At 45.4% G+C, this 25,097-nt stretch overlaps 1 pseudogene; it reads right to left on the bottom strand.

Moving 5' to 3' along the window:
* The window catches only part of LOC112234742, a 51,111-nt pseudogene extending 27,781 nt beyond the window's left edge, over window positions 1-23,330 (bottom strand).
* Window positions 23,331-25,097: the final 1,767 nt, after the last annotated feature.

Here is a 25,097-nt window from a genome sequence, read left to right as displayed (position 1 = left end):
CAAATCAAACAGACAATCTGCAGATAAGGCCGTTCATTCTTACCATCACCAGGGTCCACTATCTCCACAGTGGCTGTATCGGGGTACTCCAGCACGGCCATGACAGGCTCTGACAGCTGGATCTCAAAGGTCTCGCTGGTCTCAAACTCCAGGTCCGTGAAGATCTTTACCCTCCAGGTGGCCACTGTCTGGCCTGGGTTGAACTGGACCTGCTTCTGGGCCTTGCCCCGGAAGTCCTTGTCCTTCTCCGCCGTGCCATCCTTGGTGGTGATGCCTGAATAGAACCTCATTTAATTACATTTAATTGGAATTTAGCTGAGGTAAGCTGAGCTGAACTGAACCTAATTGAACTGAATAGCTTTATAATAATGACACTTAGCACTGTGTCGTTTGTAGGGCCTCAGAGGATGTGAGATGACTGCAGGTTGACTGTGATTTATAGACTGTAGTTGCCTGGTTAGCTCTCATTGTCTGTCTTTGTTCATATTTGCCCACTACTGCATCGTCAAAGACAACTGTAAATATAGGAGCCTATGAATAAAAGCTTGTGTGTTGGATGTAGCCAAACAGACAAGCATGTTGACATGACCTTATGACCTCTATGAGGAAGGTCTATCTGACCCCTCAATCAAACTAGGTTTTTCACCAGCGAGACAGGAAATGGGTCATCAGTCAAACAGGAACACACACAGGGCAGCTTGATAACCAGGGGGTCTGTTTTATTCTTAGGCTTCTTCTAATGGCAGGGTAATAACAGACACATACACTCCATGAAGACCCTTAAAGGGCCAATCAGTCTTTTAACACAATGACAGTTTAATAGGTCCTGCTTTCTGAATAGTCTCTCCACTGACATTTGCATCTTTTCGGAGTACCCCTAGTCAGAGTTGATGGTGGTGGGTGATTGAAATATTTACACCCCATTAGGGATAAAATAGTGGCAATTTAAAACTACCTTTATCTGAGTGGCAAGCAGAGAAAACAATGGGAGAAATGTACTAACTCAGCTATATCACCTGGGGGATGAACCAACGAAGTGCAAACCAGTTCCAACAGGATCTACCATGGTACACTCTTAGAAAAAGGGTTCCAAAAGGGTTCTTCAGCTGTCCCTATAAGAGAACCCTTTTTGGTGCCAGGTTCTACAGGCGAATTGGGACAGGCGAATAACCCTTTATGGTTCTAGATAGCACCTTTTTTTCAAAGAGTCCACGCCCTTGGCGTCGGCTAATGGGGATCCTAATAAATCAAAAAATCAAACCAATATACTATAGATCTGATGTAAATCCTGTTCAAGACTTTCAGTACCATAGACATAGAATCTCCATGTCAGCCATATTGCATGTACCCATGAGTATTCTGTAAAATCTATGTTCCCTTACATAAAAACCACATGGTTTCACATGTGGAAAATCACAATTCATATGTCCCATTGTATTTCTAGGTCAAGGGGTAAATACTGCTATAGGGTCAATTTTTGTCATTTTATATCTATGTTTATTGGTAAATACGGCTATAGGGACCCTTCTAGTCATTCTATTTCAATGTTTATAGGACCCATTCTAGTCATTCTATATCTATGTCTAGAGATAAATATTGCTATAGGTCCCATTTTAGTCATTGGGTTTATCTGTTTAGGTAAAGGCTGCTGTAGATCTGTGGTAAATACTGTGTAAGACTTCCAATACTCACTGACGAAGGATGTCTCTCCCAGGTATCCCCTGCGTCTGAGCGTCACCTCCAGGAATTTGGCGTCCTCATCCACCAGATAGTACTCCTTCTCCAGGCTGATCCACGACCAGTTGAGCCGGAATGGCTGCGGCTTCAGCTTGTTTCCACCTGGAAGACAAAACTTTGATATCAGTTTTTGCAAACTCATTGAGCCCTATGACAAAAGACAGATATTTTAAATTGTGAAGGGTAACTTGATAACTTAATGTCAGGGCTTACCCCCAAATCCTCCATCACAGGAGTCTTGAGTGATGCCTTGTTTCTAATTTCCTCTCTCACTCCATTGTTCTCCCTCTCTCTCTCTCTCTCTCTCTCTCTCTCTCTCTCTCTCTCTCTCTCTCTCTCTCTCTCTCTCTCTCTCTCCCCCACCACCCACCCACTCTCAGTCAGTGCCTGGCTAGGGTTTCTCACCTCCTCACCCAGATATGTGTGTTAGTTCCCTGGCTCCTTTGGCAGGGTTGCCTGCCCCTGGCTAGACTCTTACCTCCTTACCAGTCTCAGGGAATGGGCCAAAACAGGACAGAGAGAGAGACCAGATTTAAATGGATCACTTGCTGACAGTGACTCATAGCTACTGTAAGTGACGGTCTGTTCAAGGGAATCCCTGTCTCTCTTTGTCTCTCTTTGTCTCTCTTTGTCTCTCTTTGTCTGTCTGTCTGTCTGTCTGTCTGTCTGTCTGTCTGTCTGTCTGTCTGTCTGTCTGTCTGTCTGTCTGTCTGTCTGTCTGTCTGTCTGTCTGTCTGTCTGTCTGTCTGTCTGTCTGTCTGTCTGTCTGTCTGTCTGTCTGTCTGTCTGTCTGTCTGTCTGTCTCTCTCTCTCTCTCTCTCTCTCTCTCTCTCACTCACACACACACACACACACACACACACACACACACACACACACACACACACACACACACACACACACACACACACACACACACACACACACACACACACACACCTCTGACCCAAACCAGACAGTATTAGCAGAGGGGTTAAAGGTGAGGTGCAGAGAGAGGCTCCATTACTCCTGGTGACTCACTGACATGGCAGCCCCAGCCCTATCCCTTTCAGCATCAGCCCTATCCCTTTAAGCACCAGCCCTATCCCTTTAAGCACCAGCCCTATCCCTTTCAGCACCAGCCCTATCCCTTTCAGCATCAGCCCTATCCCTTTAAGCACCAGCGGTATCCCTTTAAGCACCAGCCCTATCCCTTTAAGCACCAGCCCTATCCCTTTAAGCATCATGCCTATCCCTTTAAGCACCAGCGGTATCCCTTTCAGCATCAGCCCTATCCCTTTAAGCACCAGCCCTATCCCTTTAAGCATCAGCCCTATCCCTTTAAGCACCAGCGGTATCCCTTTAAGCACCAGCCCTATCCCTTTCAGCATCAGCTCTATCCCTTTAAGCATCAGCCCTATCCCTTTAAGCACCAGCGGTATCCCTTTAAGCACCAGCCCTATCCCTTTAAGCACCAGCCCTATCCCTTTAAGCACTGGCGGTATCCCTTTAAGCACCAGCAGCACCTCTGAGGGACAAGGGTAACTTCATGTCTATAGGCTTAAAATATACCTTTTACCCCTTGGTGTTAAACGTTAGTATTGTGAAAGTAGCTTACATTTGTTGTGGTGTAAAACAGAAAGATTAACTAATTAGTTCTTACAATGTTTGAGTCTGTGCACTATGCACACGGAAACCTCTGACTTGAGATTTGCACCTGGACAGGACCCTCTGTAAAACCTCAGATTTCAAGCGATTAAGACTTCATATCTAGGTCATTTTTCTCAGCTTGAAGTGTATCTACCTCATTAGGCCCCATGAAGAGAACAGGTGCCATAAAACACACATATGAACCAGACCTGGGTTCAAATACTATTCTAAATCATTTCATCATTTCAAATATGTTGCCTGGTCTCTATTAAACTTACCTGATGCAATGGGACCAATATAATAGTCCCAAAAGTACAGCCCCCCCCCCCTTTTTTTAGGGTATTAAATAAGATATCAAACAGTATTTGAACCCAGGTCTGAAGCTCGTAGTCACCTGGCACTGATCACCATTGACTATACGTTGCTTCCTCTGCCCTTAATCCATACTATCTCATGACTCCTTTATCCTTCAAAAGAAAGTATTCCACTCGCCGCTTGACATTGGCCACTCTGGACAGACGGAGTTACTTACTCAGCCGGTAACTTTCTTAATGCTTAAATCTTAATCCCAGGCTTCTTTTTAATAACTGCGGCCAAACGTCCAAATGCCTTGGCTTATCCCCTCTCTGACAGGCCCTAGGAGGACCCTTGACCTTGTGTCTGATTGGCCAGAGCTTAGTGGGTTCAGAGAGCCGCGGAGGTTAGAGAGGTGTTGGTCGGTTTTGCACCGCTGGTCACAGTGGCAGAAAGGCCTTATTAGCCTGTTATTAACCTGACCCCTGAGTCTAACTCTGAGCAGCCATGGAGGAAGTAGGTCAATGTCAAGATAAGACCCTTTCATATTAACCCTTTACTTCCTTTAGTGTAGCGCCATGGTGGTTGTGGTCATCAGAATATCACTCTATTTCTATGGTTGTAGCGCCAGAGTTGAGGATTTGGTAGGTAGACTGAGAAAAGGCTGTGTGATATTAACCATTGATCTCCTTCTAGTAGAGGAGTGCTAGTGTTAGCCTAGTAGCATAGTGGTTGCCAACATACGGTGGTGGATTTGGTAGGTAGACTGAGAAAAGACCGTGTGATATTAACCATTGGTCTCCCTCTAGCAGAGGAGTGCTAGTGTTAGCCTAGTAGCATAGTGGTTGTGGATTGGTGGTGGATTTGGTTAGGACCGTGTCAAGAAGTAAATACCCTTGATATTATTAACCTGTTGTGTCCTTGGGGTTTTTGAAAGGTGCTCTAAATTCAATGTATTATTATGTGTTATTCATATCATTATTATCGCACTCTTGTAGCATGATGGTTGCAGCACCAGAGTCGAGGATTTGGTAGATCAATGCGGAGAAAAGACCCTTTCGGATATGAACCCCTACATAACAGAACACTAAGGAAAGGAAGCAGAACCAATCCTCTGAGGGGTGACAGAGAACCTGTGAGAGGAGGCTAACTAAAGAAATAAACTCTCACTAGGCTTTATGGAGGACAAGAGCATGGAGCATCTGGTTCATTCATACAATGAGCCTGCATTGGGGCTGGTTTTGCCTGGCTGAGGGAGAAAGGAGCTGTGGGTGTTCTGCTATGTGACTGGGGAGAATGAAAACACTGGAGGGAGAAGATGGGGCCACTTCCTCAAACCCACATGTCAACATGGCACGCCGGGCCATAACCGAGACACAACAGGGCCAGGGACAAACCACACTCCGCCTAGCCTGAATGTCAATGACGGTGGATTGAATTGAACTGATACCAACTAGTGGATTTTTCCGGGGGTTTGATTAAATTGGATCGTTTCACTTGTTCATGTAAATCACACACACACACACACACACACACACACACACACACACACACACACACACACACACACACACACACACACACACACACACACACACACACACACACACACACACACACACACACACACACACACACACACACACACACACACACACACACACACACACAGAACCCGCCACCCTCCCACCCCAGCCATCCCCCAATGCTATAGTATAGTAGCCATGGAGTCCCAGTTTGACATACGAGCCCCTAGCACCGAACGGTGTCTATCCTTGACCATGCTCATGTTTCTGACAGCTCCGGCTAAAAATACAGGAAGCATTCATCATGTTTGTCTTTGCCTGCCCCAAATTCCACCACGCTTGATGAGTGCACATGTGGCCAATTGATAGACAAGATGAGCCAGTTAACTTCCAAAGAAGATTTGAGTGTTTGATTAAGTGTATTTTAGTTTAGCCTGAGTGGAAATATCAAACACTTCTTGAGCATCTTTGCAATGTAAAAGGGAAGTGCAGTGACTGTTGACTTTCGTCCGTCACTTGTACCTAAAACGTACAGTGCACATAAACTAAATGCTACATGGCACATTAGTCACACCTCAGTCCATCACATAAAGTATAATAATCACTTATCAAGGAAGATACTTGATTTATCAAACCTGTATACATTTCTGCTCATATCTCCTCAAACCCACAGAATCTGAAGGAGTGTTTCTGTTCAGAAAGCCACGTGTTCCTAGGCAGGCTGCCCAGTTTACACAGAGCTGATATTGAGCTTAGTGAGCCTGTATTGTGTGTCAGATAGATAAGATTGTCATATGAACATAGTCAGCAACAAAAAGACTATCGTTCTGGCATCCAGACTGGCAGCCTATCTGACAGCTTCTGGTTTCAGCTCTGACACTGTTACCCTCAAGACATATAATAATTCCATTTTGTCTTGAGTATTGCATAGAAATACCTTCAATTTCTAACATGGTGTAGTTTGTCTGGTGAAATACTGTATATGACGAGACTATGTAAGTAAAATAATATTGAAAACGAAGGAGTCAATTGACATGTAAGAATTAGAAGCAGACTATTCTGCACTGGGGAAATTAATTAATATGAGCGCTAATGATCATATTTAATTGAATTGATCAGCTGCTGTTATTTCTCAATTGTCACTCAATTATCAGGGTGATAATAAGGTCTTGGAGTTCATTTGAGTTGAAATCCTCAGAATAACCTAAATCAACAGGCCGATAAAATAGGACAGATGAGATTTAAGGACATCTAGCATTTACCACCTGACCTGGCGCCTGTTAAAAGAACAGAGTTGGATTTCTGACCGGGGAGGGCGGATGGGAGTCAATTGGAAAAAAAGAGCAGAGGAAAAGTCTTCCCTAACCATGTCTCCATTTCCCAGACCTGATAGAGATACGTTGTGACACCATGACATCGCTGTGACGCTATACATACATCATGTTATACATAGACGCCCAGCCAGTGGAGGGGACCTCAAAGCCCTGGCTGTGTGATATCTGAGCCTTTGAAAACTCTATGACAACTATGACAAAGGCAATGTCTTCATCATCCATATATTTTGTGTGTCGTCCAAGAGAGTTGGCTGGCAGGCAGGCCTCAAAAACAAATCAGTACCTGTTACAATGATGATACAAGCACACAAACATACCCTTTAAAATGACACGGTGATATCATTACAATCTGAGCTGTCTGTGTATAATCAATTACACTAATATCACATTCCATCCCCCAGGTGGACATGATCAGAGCCATAGACATGACCATGAGATAGGGGGCTTCAGATCCGGCCGGTGTGACACTTCAGTCAGCCATGGTCTCTCTCTCTCTCTCTCTCTCTCTCTCTCTCTCTCTCTCTCTCTCTCTCTCTCTCTCTCTCTCTCTCTCTCTCTCTCTCTGTGTCTCAGAGAACTCCTGCCAGAACTTCAGATTCCGGAAAAAAAAGCTGAGTGACAGCTGTGCCCTCCCACCCCATCTCTCTGTCCCTATGTTGGCTTTGTCCCTCCAGGATGAACAAGGGACAGCAGGCCACTGTCTGGGTGGCCCACAGCCCACTGCTCTGGCATGTCTCTCTGCCTCCCTCCCTGCCTGCTTTCCTTTCTCAAACTCAGAGGAGGGGATCCTCTTCTGGCTCCTTTTGTGAATCCTGTCAGATACCGTGTCCAGACCTGGCATGGAATCCAACCACACCAGACACGGATCCAGTGGTGTGTTGTCAAGCACACTATACACTTTCTGCTTTCCATTAGAGAAGGTCACATCAATACCACTGATTCAGATAAACCTAAAGTGAAACTGAGTGGTAGCCTTTTTTCAAATGATATATAGACTGATTAGTGCTCAGCGCTTCTCCCTATTGAAATGAACTGAGGCGTCTTGCAGAAGTGGAGAGGGACTCCTTCCTTGGTATTTATGAGAGCAATACCGTGGGTAGAGTATATAAGGCTAAGCAATGGCCACATTCCCTCTGAACCAGGTGTCTCTGCTGGGACTTTCATAAAGTTACAGGAATAGATCAAAATGGAGGGGTTCTGATGTCTCTAACTGATTTACGAATTCATTTATTACAATCTTTACAACTAACATATCAACCACACTCCCAGCTCACATTTCTTTTGCGTTTCCAACTGACAATAATAATAGTTCTCACCATCAGATGAAATGTTTTATAGAAGACGGGATTTTGAAACACCCCTGTTTCAGGCTCTTAATAAATTTGTCCTTAGAGTGATTTATTAATGCTAGGCTAATCGTTTGAGTAAGCAGTAAGCACGGCCAGTATATCACAGCCACTGCTAAGTGTTGGCCCCTGGACATTTTTCATGTTCTTAGACCTGAGTGAGAAGACTGGATGTTTTCCAAGTATGGGGCTCCCTACGGTGCATCCATCTTTGGATAACTAACTCACACGGTAGCTAGCTAGCCTGCCTCCCTATGCTCCAACAACATGTAACTTTAGTGGCTAACAGGTCAAATTAATTTACCACTGTCATTTTAATGACCTGTCAGGGGATTTGCCAAGATTCTCAAGATGGTCTCCTGTGAGCCTCGATGACTAAGGATATAATGGAGACATCAGTTAGGTTCATTCCGATTCCAAACATGTTTGATTGTATCTCCTGACTGTACATCAGAGGAGGCTGGTGGTGGGAGCTATAGGAGGATGGACTCATTGTAATGACTAAAATGGAACGAAGTCAAATGTGGTTACCATATGTTTGATGTGTTGGATACCATTCCATTATTCCATTCCAGCCATTACAATGAGCCTGTCCGCCATTGCTAACTACCAGCACACTTAGCTAACTAGGTCTCATTGTTGCAAAGAGTTATGCGATATTATATACCGTTGTTTTAACCTTTGTCATCTTCAACCTCGACCATGGTCAGCAATCCATCCATAAAGCAACCAGCAGCCCTACAGACCCCCCCCAGTGTCCTTTCATCCCACCTTCTTCATCAGGTCATCAGGTCCTATTTACATTGCTACAGTATTCATAGCCATACATAGATATACTTAGGATAGTGGGTGGGACTCAAGAGGAGGGGGGGGTATCATTGGTCAGAATGAGGTTTTGACAGCCAAGAGAATGATGCAAGGGTGAGCAACAGAAAGCGGCGCCCATGTAAGTATATCCCCGCTGAGTGACAGGAATGAGGACCATGATTATTACATTTCCTCATTCCTCTTTTTATTTATACTGGGTCACATTGCACTCTGCAACATGGCCCGGTATAAACTTGCAGAAATGTACATTTTAGTAATTTAGCAGACTCCCTTATCCAGAGTGATTTGCAATCAACTAAAGTAGGCAAAACAACCACATATATACAAAAATAATAATAATGTTTTATTGTCACATACACCGGATAGGTGCAGTGAAAGGAGGCTGGTGGCTGGTGAGGGGAGGACGGCTCATATTGGGGAGGACAGCTCATATTAATGGCTGGAATGGGATCAAACACATGGAAACCATTTGTTTGATGAGTTAGATACCATTCCATTTATTCCGTTACAGCCATTATTATGAGCCCGTCCTCCCCAATTAAAGTGCCCCAACTTCCTGTGGTTGTTTTACAGGGTCAGGGTAGTACAGTGCCCCTAGAGCAAATAAGGGTTAGGTACCTTGCACAAGGACACATCGCTAGATTTTTCACCTTGTCAGCTCAGGAATTCAAACCAGCGACCTTGGGGTTACTAGCCTAACACTCTAACTGCTCGGCTACCTGTGGCCCTTAATATTACAGTCTCTACAGCTAAAACCATCAACAACACCTGTGTGAATATAGATTTCACATGTGGTCCTTTAATTTAGTCATTATATTGAGGTGTACGATCAGAATTTCTATACAATTTATTCAATTACAACAGCTTTCTCTTTTTTTAAGGTTGGCGCTACAGTACAGAAAGTATATTCTCAAATGCCAGTGTGCTCAACTCAGTTTCCTCTGGGGCATTCCGAAGATCCCATGGTTGGGATTTTGGATTGGAGGAGCCAGGCATATTAATAGATCCTATTGGCCACTGCCGTGTACTGTAAAATAACACTGACTCCAGAACAGTGACCTGATCTGGGCCGGAAAGGCAGCATGCCGCACATCACAAGTTGACAGAGAGACTGGGTCACCCCCCAATGGTGCCACTGGCGCTTATTGCATCATTTTGGAGAAAACTAACCTAACTGTCCATGGCAACTGGCCAAAATGAATAATTTAATCATATATATACACAAAACTGAGTGTACAAAACATTAAGAACATCTGCTCTTTCCATGACATAGATTGACCAGGTGAAAGCTATGATCCATTATTGATGTCACTTGTTAAAGCCACTTCTAATCAGTGTAGATGAAGGGGAGGAGACCGGTTAAAGAAGGATTTTTAAGCCTTGAGACAATTGAGACATGGATTGTGTGTTGCCATTGAGGGTGAATGGGCAAGACAAAATATTTAAGTGCCTTTGAGCGGGGTACTGGTTTGAGTGTGTCAAGAACTGCAACGCTGCTGGGTTTTTCAGGCTCAACAGTTTCCCGTCTCAATCAAGAATGGTCCACCACCGGGAGGACATCCAGCCAACTGTGGGAAGCATTAGAGTCAGTATGGGCCAGCATCCTTGTGGAACACTGTTCTGAGGGCAAAAGGGGTACAACTCAATAATAAAACGGTGTTCCTAATGTTTTGCACACTCAGTCTATATGCCATTTAGCAGACACTTATCCAAAGCTACTTACACTCATGCTTGCATACATTTAATGTATGGGTGATCCCGGGAATCGAACCCATTATCCTGGCATTGCAAGATCCATGCTCTACCAACTGAGCTAAATGAAACGACTAAGTGGTGTCAGGATTTTTAGTGAATCCTCCCAGAACTTATAGACTGAGGGAAGGAATGATAGAAGAGAGAGAGAGGAAAGGAAAGGTGCATCTGCTAAATGACTAAAATGTCAATATAAGTGAAGGAGAGGATAGATACTGACGTTATAGCTTAAGTGGAAGACATACAGATGTGGGATCTTAATTTGATCCCCCTGTTGCAGGAGAACCTTTCTGCGATGTAGGACATTTAAAACATGTAGGGTATTTGAGGTTTGAAAAATGCTTCTGAAATTTGCCATTTACACTCTGAAGTACAAGTGTGCAAGTGACACGTCTTTAAACAGACAGCGAGAGAGTAGAATATAATGTAAAGTATAGAATATAAAGACAGTTTTAAAAGAAAGTATGGGGAGCAGCAGACAGCTTTGCCATATGGAAGCAGACATGAATAACCTCTAGGGGCCAGACATCATAACACCAACACTCTCCCAACCCCAATAAATCTATCTGCCCCATGTCAGGAGGCAAGGAGAGAGCGAGAGAGAGCGAGAGGAAGAAGCCTCCGCCTCACAGTCACAGTATACATGTAGGTAGACCTTCAACTGGCACCAGGGGACAGTAAATCGTTGGCCGGCTGTTGACATGGCTGACAGGTTAGATCCGAACACACACTTAGGAAGTCATGGTGCCTGCTGTGTAAAATGGCCACGACCCACTCAAGCCTCATTCACTGTCTCTCACTGCCTCGACAGCACACAAACCTACAGTACTGTTATGTGCTGTGCACTATCCCTTCTGGAAACAAATGTTTTAGCATGGGAACAACTATGGAACATCATACATGCTCTCTCTCTGTCTCTCTCTCTCTCTCTCTAAAAAAGACTATGCCCCTCTGAAAATGTGCCATTCTACCCCTCTGGAACAGAGCAGGGGCTGTGATGCAGTCAAACGTTCCTATCTGAGTATTGGCTTTGATTTCTGGGGGTTGTGAGTGGGGTCTGTGGGGGACTATGAAAGGGGATACTGCCGGTCCTGGAACTCTCCCAGTCCCATACACCTGTCTACTAGGGTTCCCACTTCACTTCCAGGTATGTCTGTGTGTGTAGCAGGAGACGGGAGTCTTGAAGGCAGGAAGCACATTCCTTGTTCCCAGGAATGATCGAATAACACTGTTACCTCTGCCACTGGTCTACTGTCATTCCCCATGCAGCAGGAGCCTGGAGTGAAAGGGGAAGCTACCAGATTATAAAACCGAGAATGATTCAACACAGGGAGGGTATTTTCAAAATACAACCAATTAGCATGACTATATATGTACATTTGTATCATTGCTATTGCTATGAAACCTAAAACGGCACAACCTTCTCTTGCATAACGTATTAACCTTGGCAGAGTTTGCCTGGAAGCTAATATTCACTATCTACTCACTAGCCTATCATTTTCTTAATGAGCGCTCTTAAAGAAATCTGATGTAGACTTCCCATGTCTATCCAACTACCTGGATGAGTTTAAAACTCTGATGCAAGACTCTGTTCAGGAGGAGTGTAAATTGTTATCGTATTGTTGTGCTGATTGTATTGCATTGTTGTGCTGATTGCATTGCATTGTTGTGCTGATTGCATTGCATTGTTGTGCTGATTGGATCGTATTGTTGAGCTGATTGCATTGCATTGTTGTGCTGATTGTATTGCATTGTTGTGCTGATTGTATTGCATTGTTGTGCTGATTGCATTGCATTGTTGTGCTGATTGGATCGTATTGTTGAGCTGATTGCATTGCATTGTTGTGCTGAATGTATTGCATTGTTGTGCTGATTGTATTGCATTGTTGTGCTGATTGGATCGTATTGTTGTGCTGATTGGATCGTATTGTTGTGCTGATTGTATTGCATTGTTGTGCTGATTGTATTGCATTGTTGTGCTGATTGTATTGCATTGTTGTGCTGATTGTAATGCATTGTTGTACTGATGGGATCGTATTGTTGTGCTGATTGTATGGATGACAGAAGAGGAGTAACCCCAACTGACACACTGAACTTATTCATTATTGGGATAGAGCTCAGAGGCTAATAATAGTTGTGCCGTTAGACTAGTTTCCTTTGAAGAAGCTATATGGAAATTGAAAAATACATCTGGCCTTTTATGATAGAATGACACTGCCTTTCATCCAAGCACCTTGTCATAAACCTATTATCACACAGGGGTAGCCAACAATAACAAAAACAGTGTTGAGGAAACATTCAAAGGTGGCCATTTTGAGCGAGGCAGAATTCCCTCCCTTCCAGGTCAGGGCTTTGCTGTGTCTTTCAGCAGGATTAGGTGAAGGGACGGAGGGTTGACACTAGATCAATAATCAGTGATCTGTGTAGTGATGGTAATAATACCCCGTCCTCCTAACCCTAACCGTTCTAACCTGTTCTAACAACTTGAGTCCATCACTCAACGAAGAGGACATCTCTACATGGCCATATGCCTGGAGATGAGGGAGTAGGTCTGTACCTCAGCTCACTTTATCCATCAGAGTACCTCATAATCGCCCCTCAGAACAGAACCAGTGGGCTGGTTGGGTCCTTATGGGATTCAAGGTAAGGTAATCCCTCATCAAATAATACATTAAGGCTTGAATGAAGGGAACCTGTATTGGGTTTGTCACTTATGATTCAGTCAGTCTGCTTATTGTTTCTGAACAACCATTTCCAAAATGCATTTACATTTTTGAATTGCTACTCCTCAGGGCTGACTGATGATTTACACATTCCTCCATCCATCGGATCTCCCCGAAGGGTGAAAAGTTAAACAGGCACTCCGCAGGGCCTCCCTCTGGGGTCCTGACAGAAAAAGGACAGCATATGCTATCAGGACTTGGAATGTGGCCACTGTCCATTTCAAGAGACAAGGCTTCCCGCAGTGTGGCAACTGCTGACCCCTTCCTTGAACAATGCAGAGACACTGGGAAGTCATCACTAATCCCCCCCCACCCCACATTTCAACTCTATATCTGACATGGTACAGGTGTCTTCTTTTTTTAAGCCCATAACCATATGTGTGAGGTGTATACTTTTATTTCAAAGTAGATTTGTTTAAGACTACCAAGAATCACTCTGTATGACCCTAAAAGGTTAAAGACAGCCGCAATTTTAGCCCACTGCAGTAAAAGGTTAAAGACAGCTGCAGCTATCAATGTACTGTATCTGCAGGTCTATTTCCTCATTGGAAACACGTTTATCTGAATGATGAAAGGATTCAACTCAGTAATGACACTTCCGTATTCATTTTGGTGTGCAGCTAGAAAGTGTAAAAGTTGTGGTACCACATAGAGTAAAAGGCACATTTCACACAGTATCTGACTAAGCTGAACCCCCTCTCTCTTCTGGTCTCTCCCTCCAAAACACCCAGGACCAGAGCCACCGCCACCCTGCCTGGACCCAGTACAGCCTGCCTGGAGCCAGTTGAGCCTGCCTGGCTCTCCTTGTCAGAACCCCCATCAACAGATGTGCTCACTTGCCCCAGGAAGTCCTGGGCTGTTGTAGTGTAGCCAGGGTGACACAGTTCGGCAAATCAAATCAAATCAAATTTTATTAATCACATATGCTGAATACAACAGGTTTAGACCTTACAGTGAAATGCTTACTTACGAGCCCCTAACCAACAGTGCAGTTTCAAAAAATAGATGACAACAGAGAGTGGCAGTGGTGTGGAGAGGGGGGTGGGGGGCAATGCAAATAGTCTGGGTATCCATTTGACTAGATGTTCAGGAGTCTTATGGCTTAGGGGTAAAAGCTGTTCAGAAGCCTCTTGGACCTAGACTTGGCGCTCCGGTACCACTGTTGTGCGGTAGCAGAGAGAACAGTCCATGACTAGGGTGGCTGGTATATTTAGAGCCTTTCTCTGACACCGCCTGGTATAGATGTCCTGGATGGCAGGAAGCTTGGCCCCAGTGATGTACTGGGCCATTCGCACTACCCCCTGTAGTGCCTTGCGGTCGGAGGCCGAGCAGTTGCCATACCAGGCAGTGATGCAACCAGTCAGGATGCTCTAGATGGTGCAGCTGTAAAACCTTTTGAGGATCTGAGGACCCATGCCAAATCTTTTCATGCTCCTGAGGGGGAATAGGTTTTGTCGTGTCCGCTTCACGACTGTCTTGGTGTGCTTGGACCATGTTAGTTTGTTGGTGATGTGGACACCAAGGAACTTGAAGCTCTCAACCTGCTCCACTGCAGTCCCGTCAATGAGAATGGGGGCGTGCTCTGTCCTCTTTTTCCTGTAGTCTACAATAATCTCCTTTCTCTTGAGGTATGCTAACGCACCGAGGTATGCTAACGCTACATCACCACTTCACACATACAGGTTATGCTAACACGTTGCTATGCTATATCACTACATTCCCATCAAGGTGAGGGACGAGGGGAGAGCTTCATTCAAAGGAATTCAGTCAGGGTCTCAACATACTATTCAGTCTCTACACTCTCGCATAGGGTCCCCAAAAGGCTAGGGCCGGCCAACACCCACTCCTGACCAACACCCAGGGGAAATACCCTGACCCCTCGCTCTTTCTCTTCTTACCCATAACACATTATTTATGACATGTTGTTTCAGTACAGCAATAAAACTCTACAGGGAGACAATGCAGCCATTTGGACTATTTTCTATGTGAATTTTGCACACTTGTAAATAGTATTCATTTTAAGGTATTGTTCATGGTCACTTCTGCTGCAGACATTTATTCTATAGAATCTAGAACGTCCAGTGGTGTTTCTCACACACATAAAAAAACACTAAACTTTTATGTGCATATTCGCTGACCAACAGAATGCTGTGTCAACTTGTTCCTACATGCCAGTAACAGACTCAGGCAATTGTTGCCTTTTCATGCCTATATTTGATGTTACTCGGTGTGTGTGTGTGTGGTGTGTGTCCTACCAGCCCTGACTCAGTGCTCTGCACATGTTAAACGTAGTCAGACAGAAACAAAGTCACATGAGACAGATGGCAGAGAGGTATAGAGCCAACCCTGCACCTGGTTCAGATGTGCTGGCTGGAATCTCAAACAGAACAGTGGGACAGACTACACTACAAACACAGGGGATTGTGGAGCTAATTGAAGCCCTTGTGTCCCCTTCCTGTTGTAGCCAGACCCTCAATTACAGACAGCCCTGAGAAAGAAAGCCCTATTATCCATTAAGGCTATACGGTCTGAGAGCGCCAGCCATTTATGGCCATCTGGAATTCAGCATGTTCTGCTTTAGCAGAGTAAGAGGACGTGTCCATCCAAAACAAATGGAAACTTTGGGAAGACACATGCATTAAAAAATATAAATAATTAATCAAATAAGTCTCAGTATTTCAGCATGTGTGGATCGGGACAGGACAGGAAATGTAATTCCTTGTTGTGCAATATCTTCAGATACTAGTTAACAACCTTTCTCCCACTCTGTTCTCACAGTCAATTCTCTGTCCTAACAGGAGTGTTCATTACTGGGCGTGAACACTGACATGAAGATGAAAGGGTTAACTTAGGGGTTAAAAACGTGGTGAAAACAACAAGAGGAATTGACCAAAAGGCCATGACACCTAAACCCTCCGTGGCCATCAACCATGGTGATGATGATGATGATGGTGATATTGTGCTAGCTAGCTAGTCCTCAATCCAGCATAAATATAGCCCAAACCTTTCTTACAGTGTGTCATGGAGGGATGAATTTCAAAACCTCAGAATGTGTTAAGCATTTACAGCTGATGTTAAAATAGCAGTGCATGCCTCCATCCCCACCTGCTATATTTTGTTCCTTTGCTTTGCATTCGCTATATATATCCGTGATGCAGATAAACTAGGTCCACAATGGTACTTTGGACGAAGTGAACCATAACAAAGCGCAAACGAATATCCAACAACTGATTAATTTCAAAACTCTACAGCCTGTGTGTGATACAACAAATGTGTAGAATATGTAGAATATACTTTGATACCAAAAACATATTTTATGGTATACATGCTTTACTCCAATAGTTGAAATCTACCGACAATACGATAGAAAAGCTACGTTATATAAACACTAACATCATAATCATGCATATTAATTACTGTATACCGAAAACACCAATAGGATTGTCACGATAGAAATGCAACCTGTGTGGATAGTTATGAAATCCAATATGACATCGGACCAAAAGTTAATTTCCAGGGGAATATAAATACACACAGCTACTGAAATCCAAAGCCTCCCAGGCAAAGGATCCCTAGAGAAGGTAAGGAATGGATCTGGCAGCAAAACGCAGAAGACCATATCGGATGGTGATGACAAGTCAAACAGAAAATAGAATCCAAAAAATAGAAGCACTTAAAACGATTCCAGGAGAATTTTGGATTGTGATGCAAAACTTGCTAACTTCGCTATGAAACAGTTACGTGTGTCTGAGAAGCCACACGTTTCTGTTCCACTAACCTAGAGAAGCAATGAAGCAGGTCATGACCTTAACAGTCACCTTGATCCTTACAAAACTGCTGTTCAAAATGTGTAGTTTCCTCCACACACAGGGTCAAAGGCTCATGCTATTCTCACTTATCTAGGATCGACTTCCATAAAAACGGACATATGGTTTGATGAATACTTGGAATGCCTTGGAGGCATTGGAGGTGGCAAATTTGGTTTCATGCTATCACTTCAAACACTGAAGCAAACCCAAGACAAAAACCACAAAGGAAAACCCCCATTGTTCATGATACAATAAAGTTCAGAGCTTTTTTAATTGCCGGGCGTTCCATCCCTTTCACTCCTAACACACCCAGGGACACTGCTCGGCCCATGTCCCCACTGACCTCTTCCACCCCTTCTTTAAACCTTCTTTAAACCTGCCACCCTCAGCAGTGGGGCGAGGAGAGAGAAGGGGTTCTGTGCTAGCTGTCAGTCATGGCGAACTGCGTTTAAGTCTTTGTGATGCAAACACTTTGGAGATTGACAGAGAGCAGGAAGATTCAATCTCAAAGAGATTCAATCTTAAAAGAAGGATGAAGCCGAAAAGAATGCCTACAGGCCATGTGATATAAGTCTGCAGTAACGGGACACAACAACGTCAATGAGCATGAGGTTCAAATATTAAAAAAGAGGGTCTTACCTTTATCCTCTACTGTGAAGTAGAAGATATCACTTGTGGCGTTGCTACCATCAAGCAGCACGTAGCAAATCTTCATTTCGTCGATATCAGCTGATGACATGAAAGGGAGAATTGTAAATGTAAGGAGGAGAATCTGTACATTCTTTAGAATATCTGAGATGATTACTCCACTTTCTACTGAAGGTTACTTACAGCCCTCAGGCATCATTTTAGATTATGTCAAAGACAAAGGCATTACAATACTGATTCTGGCAGGAGTGTGAATACTGGTCTTACTGATATTGTAAACATAATTTTCCCAAAGTACATAACTTCAATCAATTAGATAGAATAAAATGGGAAAAAAAGGTAAATATGTCAGATTTTAATTTTATGAATCTTCGTTCACTTTTTCCTCAATTGTTTTTTAAATTGTTATATATGTCATATTAAATGCTAGTCTTACCTTGTGTGAAGGCCTTGATGCTGTCATTGCCCAGGGCGGTGTTCATGATGAAGCCGTGCTGTGGGGCCTCGGCCACGGAGTACTTGAGGACTTTGTGAGGACTGTCTCGATCCTCAGACTTCAGGGCCTTGCTGGTGATCAGGAAGCCAAGGTGGCCGCTATGCAGAACCCTTAGGGACGGGGCAGCCTTGTTGACCACAATCTGGGGGACCCCATTGTCAATAGTGCTGATGTGAATGGTCATCATCTGAGGCTTACGTGTCTCGTACACAGTATCAGGGAATACGTAGAAGTCGTTGTGTGTGCCGTCGGTGACGGTGAACGAGAAGCTATCCTCGTTGGACTCGGTGCCATCATGCTTGTAGGTGATGAGGTTCTCGCTCAGGTCCTGCTTGGTGAAGGTGTTGATTGGCTGGGTGCCGTTGAACAGCAACTGGCCATGAACCGGCACCTGGGTGACCACAAAGCGCAGCAGGTTGTCTGGGGTGTCACGGTCCTCCACCGTCAACTCGAATGGGGTGATGAGCTTGTTTTCGCCCTCTCCCAACAGCAGCTTGTGGACGCTCAGGACAGGTTTCTTGTTGTCCACGTCCGTGATGGACACTCTGAAGGTGCGGAAGACCGGGTTGTAGCCGTCCGTCACCTCGAACTCAAAGCTATCCATCTTCATCTCATCGTCTGAGGTGTGGATGTAGTAGATCTTGTTGCCGGCCAGCTGCAGCTGGGTGAAGGTGGAGATGGGCACACCTGGGAGGTCAGTGCATTCAAGATGGCCTCTGCTAGGGGCACGTGTGATGCTAAAGCTGAGGAACTCATCCGGGCTGTTGATGTCAGTGGTGCTGAGCAGGTCAGTGGTGAGAGTCACTTTGCCCCCTTCTTTTAGGGTCACGCCTTTGTTGATGACATCGGGGAAAACCATGTCGATGCTTCCGATGTTGATGTAGAAGTATCGGTCGATAAGGGGGTTAATGCCGTCGGTAACGTCGAACTTAAGCAGGTCACGGACACCCTCCTGGCCCGTATGCACATACTGGATCAGGTTTTTGTCGACTTCGTCTTGAGTGAAGTTCATGTCGAGGGTGATGTTACCCACAACGTGTCCGAACTTGGTGATACGCTGGAGATAGCCTTGGCTTGGGCCGTAGCGCACAACGTAGATGAGCTCTTTGTCTTCCGAGTCCAGATCAGTAGCCTTCATGACCCTGTTGTTGATTATTTTGGTTTCTCCGATCTCAACCTCCAGTCCGTCATTGATGGCCATTCTCGGTGTCTCGTCATCGACAGGAATCACCATGATGAGAATCTTCTTCTCCACTGTGTGTTTCCCGTCTGTGAGCCTAACTTCGAAGCTGTCTTCTTTGGTCTCTGAGTCGTCGTGTTCATAGATGATGTTGGAGGCCTCATTGATCTGTTCCAAGGAGAACCTGACAACAGGGACTGTGCCCGTTGTAAGCTGCTGAACTATCTTGCCATGCTTGGGGTTCTTTATGATCTCAAACTCCAGTTCGTCCCCTGGAATGTCTGCATCGGCCGCATTCAGGATGGGTGTGTCGATGACCAGACTCATGCCCTCCATCACAACAAACTCACGGATGAAGATCTCTGGTTTCTCATCATTGGCAGGGATGATGACGATGGGGAAAAAGTGGCGATCAGAGAAGTTGATGCCGTCGGAGCAACGGAAGGTGAACCTGTCTTCCACAGGCTCCACACCTTTGTGGATGCTCTGGACATAGTAGATATGACCGAGGAAGACATCTTTGAAGCTGAAGGCGGTGATGGCGGTGCCTGCTCTGGACTTCTCAGAACCTGGAGCTGGGGAGATATTCTCCACGTACCCGGATGTTGATTGGACAATAACGGTGCACAGGATGTCATTGTTGTCTGTGTCCATATCCTCAGTCATAACGTGATCCAGAGTAATGACGTTCTTCTCCCCTTCTATCACCACAAACTGCTCCCCGACGCTGACGATGGGTGGGATGCTGTCGACGGGCAGGATGGTGACGAGCACCCGGACTCCTTGAACCTTGTTGCCCCCGACGACCCATTCATCGGACATGTCGGAGATGGTGAGGTTGAAGGAGTCATGCTCTTTGAAGGAGCCAATCTCACCACTAGTGTGGGCATACATCACCACGCCGTTGATGATGTCCTGTTGGGTGAACCTCTCGGCGCGGGCACCGCTCACCAGGATCTCACCGAGCCTGGGGGGCTCCTCAACGATGAAGGTCAACATGAGGTCGTCGGTGTCTTCGTCACGGCCCTGGATGACGTTGCTGGTAATTTCAGTTGCCCCATTCTCCAGGACATCGATGGATGCCCCTAGAAGGCCAGCAGGGAGCATGATGGTGGGGGTCTTGTCATCAACTGGGTTAATGGAGATCTTGATGATGATTGGTACCTCATGGAAGCCGTCGCTGACGTCACACTTGATAACGTCACTGAGGCTTTCCTCCCCACCCATGGATGTAGGCAATATGGCCATTTTCGATGTCCTCCAGGACAAATGTCTCACTGTTCGACATATCGATCCCTAAATACTGCAACTGCCCATAGCGAGGAATCTGGGTCACAGTGAATAGAATATTTTCATATTCTGTGTCCTGGTCGGTGGCATCGAGCTCCTTCTTAGTGATGATGTACGTGCTTCTCTCCTGGCAAGTAAAACCAGTGTTGGTGATAAAGGGAGGCTTGTTGTCAACGGGCTGTAAGAAAATAGTGAATAGTCCATCTACTGTATTCCCAGCAGTATCCTCCACAATGAATGTGAACTGAAGGACTTTTGGAGTGATGCCCAGTTCCTGGTCTGGTGGCTTGTAGGCCACTTTGTGGTGGTTGACCTGCGCCTGTGTGAACTCACTGATCACAGAGTCGGGACTGTCAGTCAGAACAATGTCACCCAGGGGGGCTGGGTTGTTCTCGTCTGTGTCAGTGGGGGGCTTGGTGATGGTGTATTTCAGATCCCTGTCATCCGAGTCCAAATCTGTGTAACGCAAAAACGTCTTCTTGAAGTGAGTCAGCTCATACTCTTGCACTGTCATGTGAAGCGTGGTCCCTGGGTAGAGCTCTGGTGGGAGGTCATCCACCGGGTGGATTTTAATGGTGAAGGTATGCTCACCGGACTGGTTTGGTGGGTTATTGTCGTCTTGGACGCGGAACACAAACTGATCCATCACAGTGGTGGTGCTGTGAGGACCAATGTGGCGGTAGAAGAGCTTCCCATCTAGAATGTCCTGCTGGAAACATTCGGTTACCACCTGTTCAAACATCTCATCTGTCTCACTGAACTTCCAGAGAGAGGGGTTAGAGGGGAGCTCCACTTGTCTGAGGATAAGCTCCCCTACAGTGGAGTATGGGGCCTCAAGGGTGAATTTAATGGTAGAATCCTCTGAGTCTATGTCTGTGGCGCTCAGAATAAAGGGGGAAATCTGCATGATTTCATTCTTGAAAAGCACCAGGCCGGTGTTTGCATTGATAATAGGGGGTTCATCGTCAGTGGGGGCTATAGTGATAGGGAACAAAAACTCGACCTCATTGCTGCCATCAGTCATTCTAAAAATGATGTTGTCGCTGTAGGTGTCGCTGCCGTCGTGCTGGTAAACCACGATGCCGGCATCTAAATCGGCCGGTGTGAAGAATTTCCTGCGCGCGCCAAGCACCGTCAGCTCGCCGTGCTTCAAGCCGTCCACCACTGTGATTTTCACATTGTCCAGGTTATCTTCATCACTGATCTCTAAGTTGTGAGAGCTGGAGAGAGTTCTGGACTGGCCCTCAAACAAAAGCTGCCCTGTGTTCTTGGTTGCCACGGGAGCAAGAGTATTCATAGGCTTCACCACAATCATAAAGGCAAACGTATCAGAGACGGCGCCCTCGGTATCTACAATTTCAAACTCAAGCTGGAAAATCCTCTCTACTTCTGAATCCTCGGACGGAGGCTTATAGGCTATCTTCAAATCTTGAATGTCTCTCTGGTAGAACGAGGTGATGGGGAGGTTCTGATCATCTGTACTGATGATGTAGCCTTGCTGATGGCCCAGGGGGGAAGTAATGTTAAAGATTAAGTCGTCTGGATCAGATTCAACATCCTCGGCAGCCAACATATCACTGGTGATAGCTGTCATCACAAACTGATCAATCTCCATCATCATCATAGCAACAAAACTAGGCTTAGGAGGGGTGTTCTCTGTACCCTCTCTGATTCTAACCATGATCTGGAAATGCTCCTGCATAATGGTGTTTCCCTCATTATCCTGCAGCTCTACCAACATGGGGATATAGTCTCTGTTAGGAGAGTTGGTGGTGGATGTGTGTTTGTAGCGAATGCCTTGCTTAAGAAACTCATCACAGTCCATCATCTGGCCATTAGTGGAATTATTTAAAAGGGTGCCATACCTGGGGAGACCGCCGGCGCCGACCAGCGTGGCGACCTTGCACTGAGTGACACCATCCTCAAAGGAAAAGTCCAGGCCCTTTTTGTCGATGGGGTTGCTGTTGCCGTTGAGCTTGTCCACAGCCAGGGGCATGTTCCTGGTGAGGACCTCCAGCTGCTGGAAGACCACCTCCACCTCCAGCATGAAGGGGATGACCACCGTGTCCGTCTGGGAGTCGTAGCGTAGCTGCAGCTTCACCCTGTCTTTACTGGGGCTCCGGGAACCAAAATGAGTGTATTTCACCTCATCACCGCCAAACGCACAGGGGAACTTCTTAGGGCTAAGCATTCCGGGTTTTTGGGCCAGTGGGTCATTCTCCAGGACCGTGATGGAGCAACGGTCTCCGGGCTGCACCTCAGTCACCAGGTCATTGACAGCGTCCAGGTACACAGACTTCCCGAAGGGAACACGGAGGCCATTGTTGGCCACAATGATGCTGTCAGCATGATGTCCTTGTCGTTGTCGGTAAAGGAAAGCCGAATCAAATTGGTGGGGCTCCGCGTCCACAGAGGAAAAGCAAAAGACAAGAGTGAAAAGCACAAAGAGGCATCTCAACAAACGTGCCTGCCCTTTACAAAGTCCTGTCCTTTGCAGACAACCAGCCATGTCCACTGCCAGTTGCCCTGCAACTTTGTATAACTCAGCAGAAATAAATGTCCTTCAAATCAAATCTCTCCAGAGAAGAAAAAAGATGAGAAATAGTAAACCCCACTCTGGCAGTTGAAAAGTTGAAGCTTGGGTCTCTGGTTCTCTCTCTCTCTGCTCCCTCTTTCTCTCTCTCTCTGTCCACTCACACTCACACAGGAAAAGTGTAGTTGATCTTATGGTGCAGGTAATACTGAAGCAGGAGACAGTGACAGCGTCCCCAGACTCCTCCCTCTGACAACACAGAGAGAATGCCTCCTGCCCCCAACAGCTAATTTAAGAAAGCACATTGGACAGCCCCTCCAGTACCCTTGCCTATTCCCCCCCCCCTTGCCTATCCCCTCCCTCCCCACTCTCTTCCCCCTGCCTATCCCCTTCCTCCCCTCTCTCTTCCCCCTGCCTATCCCCTCCCAGCTTTCCCTCCTCCTCTTTTCCCCCAGCCTTCCCTGTCTCAGCCCCCATCCTCCTCTGCCCCCCAACAAACTACCTAACCCCCTCCAAAAGAAACCTAAATCATCAGTTGAAGACCTCCAAAAATGCTGTGTCTGGGTTTTCAAGACAACACATGCAGATTTGGCTTTAATGTGCGTTGGGACCCAAAGTGGGCCCTGGGCATGTATGTGAGAGAAGGGTTATGAAAATAATCACACACTATTTCTTCTTAATTTGCGTTGATGGAGGACGATTTTGGTCACGGGAGGAACTTCAATTTCTCATTTGAGTCTCGAGCTGAAAACGTTTAAGAACCCCTGGTCTAAACACATTGATAATAGACGTTAAATAAAGACACAGTTTGATTAATGCATATTTATTTTGAATGAGTCTCAGATTAAGGAGGATGTGAGGATTTTGTGGAGTATTACCTTAAATATTTCAGATTCAAACACCAGTGCTGATTTAGAGGTTTGCTTTCATTGTGCATTAAGCATGATCAAACATTGAACAGGAGCGTTTGAAGTGCAAGGCAATGACACTGTGGAACACTGACGATAGTGCCCTCTATTGGGTCACCTGGTGCAGGATACATGAACTACAGTTATTGAACTACATTCCAACCAAAATAGAAAACCCTAAAAAATCCCATTTAGTCAGTTAACATGATCAGTTAAATATGTGATGCAAAAACAAAGTAATACGAGTTTTAAAATATCACATACATAAAGTTGTCCTCAGGGTATTTTCATGGTCAGATATTATGAGGTATTGGTAGGCAGGTAACCTGCCCCATTAGTTCCGGAGACACTTTGAAGTCAACTCGGTGCTCTGATAGGCTATATCATCAGTGATCGCCATGGTAATTTCACATTGTGCTTCACATGAACAGTGGGGTCTTTCAGAAGGGCCAGGTCCAATGCTAATGAACCATGACATCTCTCTTATCATACGGTGGCCTGACAGACAGGCTACCAGAGAATACCCAAAGCCAAGGTCAGTAATGTAATGTCCTCTTCCTCCCCTCCACTCTATTCCCGTGTTCAGGGGCCCTGGTGTGTCATCACACCACAACCCCTCACACCTTGGGGTTAACAAGCTTCTATTCTATTTTTCGCTGCATGGGATGATATTTGATAAGGTTTAGAATATCATCATACAAAGCATTGATGTTTAATGCAGCAGAAAACACTACATAACATATGCACAAGGAAAACGTTGAAGTGTTGTTCCCAAGACATCCTATACAGTCAGAAAGACTTTCCACGTTACATTGTTTTATCCCTCATCAATATACACACAACACCCCATAATGACAAAGCAAAAACAGGGTTTTAGATTGCTTTTGCAAATGTATATATAAAGAAACGTAAATATCACATTGACATAAGTATTCAGACCCTTTATTCAGTACTTGTTGAAGCACCTTTGGCAGCGATTACAGCCTGGAGTCTTCTTGGGTATGACGCTACAAATCAAATCAATCAAATAAAATGTTATTAGTCACAGGTGCCGAATACAACAG

Source organism: Oncorhynchus tshawytscha, linkage group LG34 (assembly GCF_018296145.1).
Source record: "Oncorhynchus tshawytscha isolate Ot180627B linkage group LG34, Otsh_v2.0, whole genome shotgun sequence".
NCBI lineage: Eukaryota > Metazoa > Chordata > Actinopteri > Salmoniformes > Salmonidae > Oncorhynchus > Oncorhynchus tshawytscha.
The sequence above is the reverse complement of the archived record's forward strand: the minus strand, read 5'-3'. Positions and strand labels throughout refer to the sequence as shown.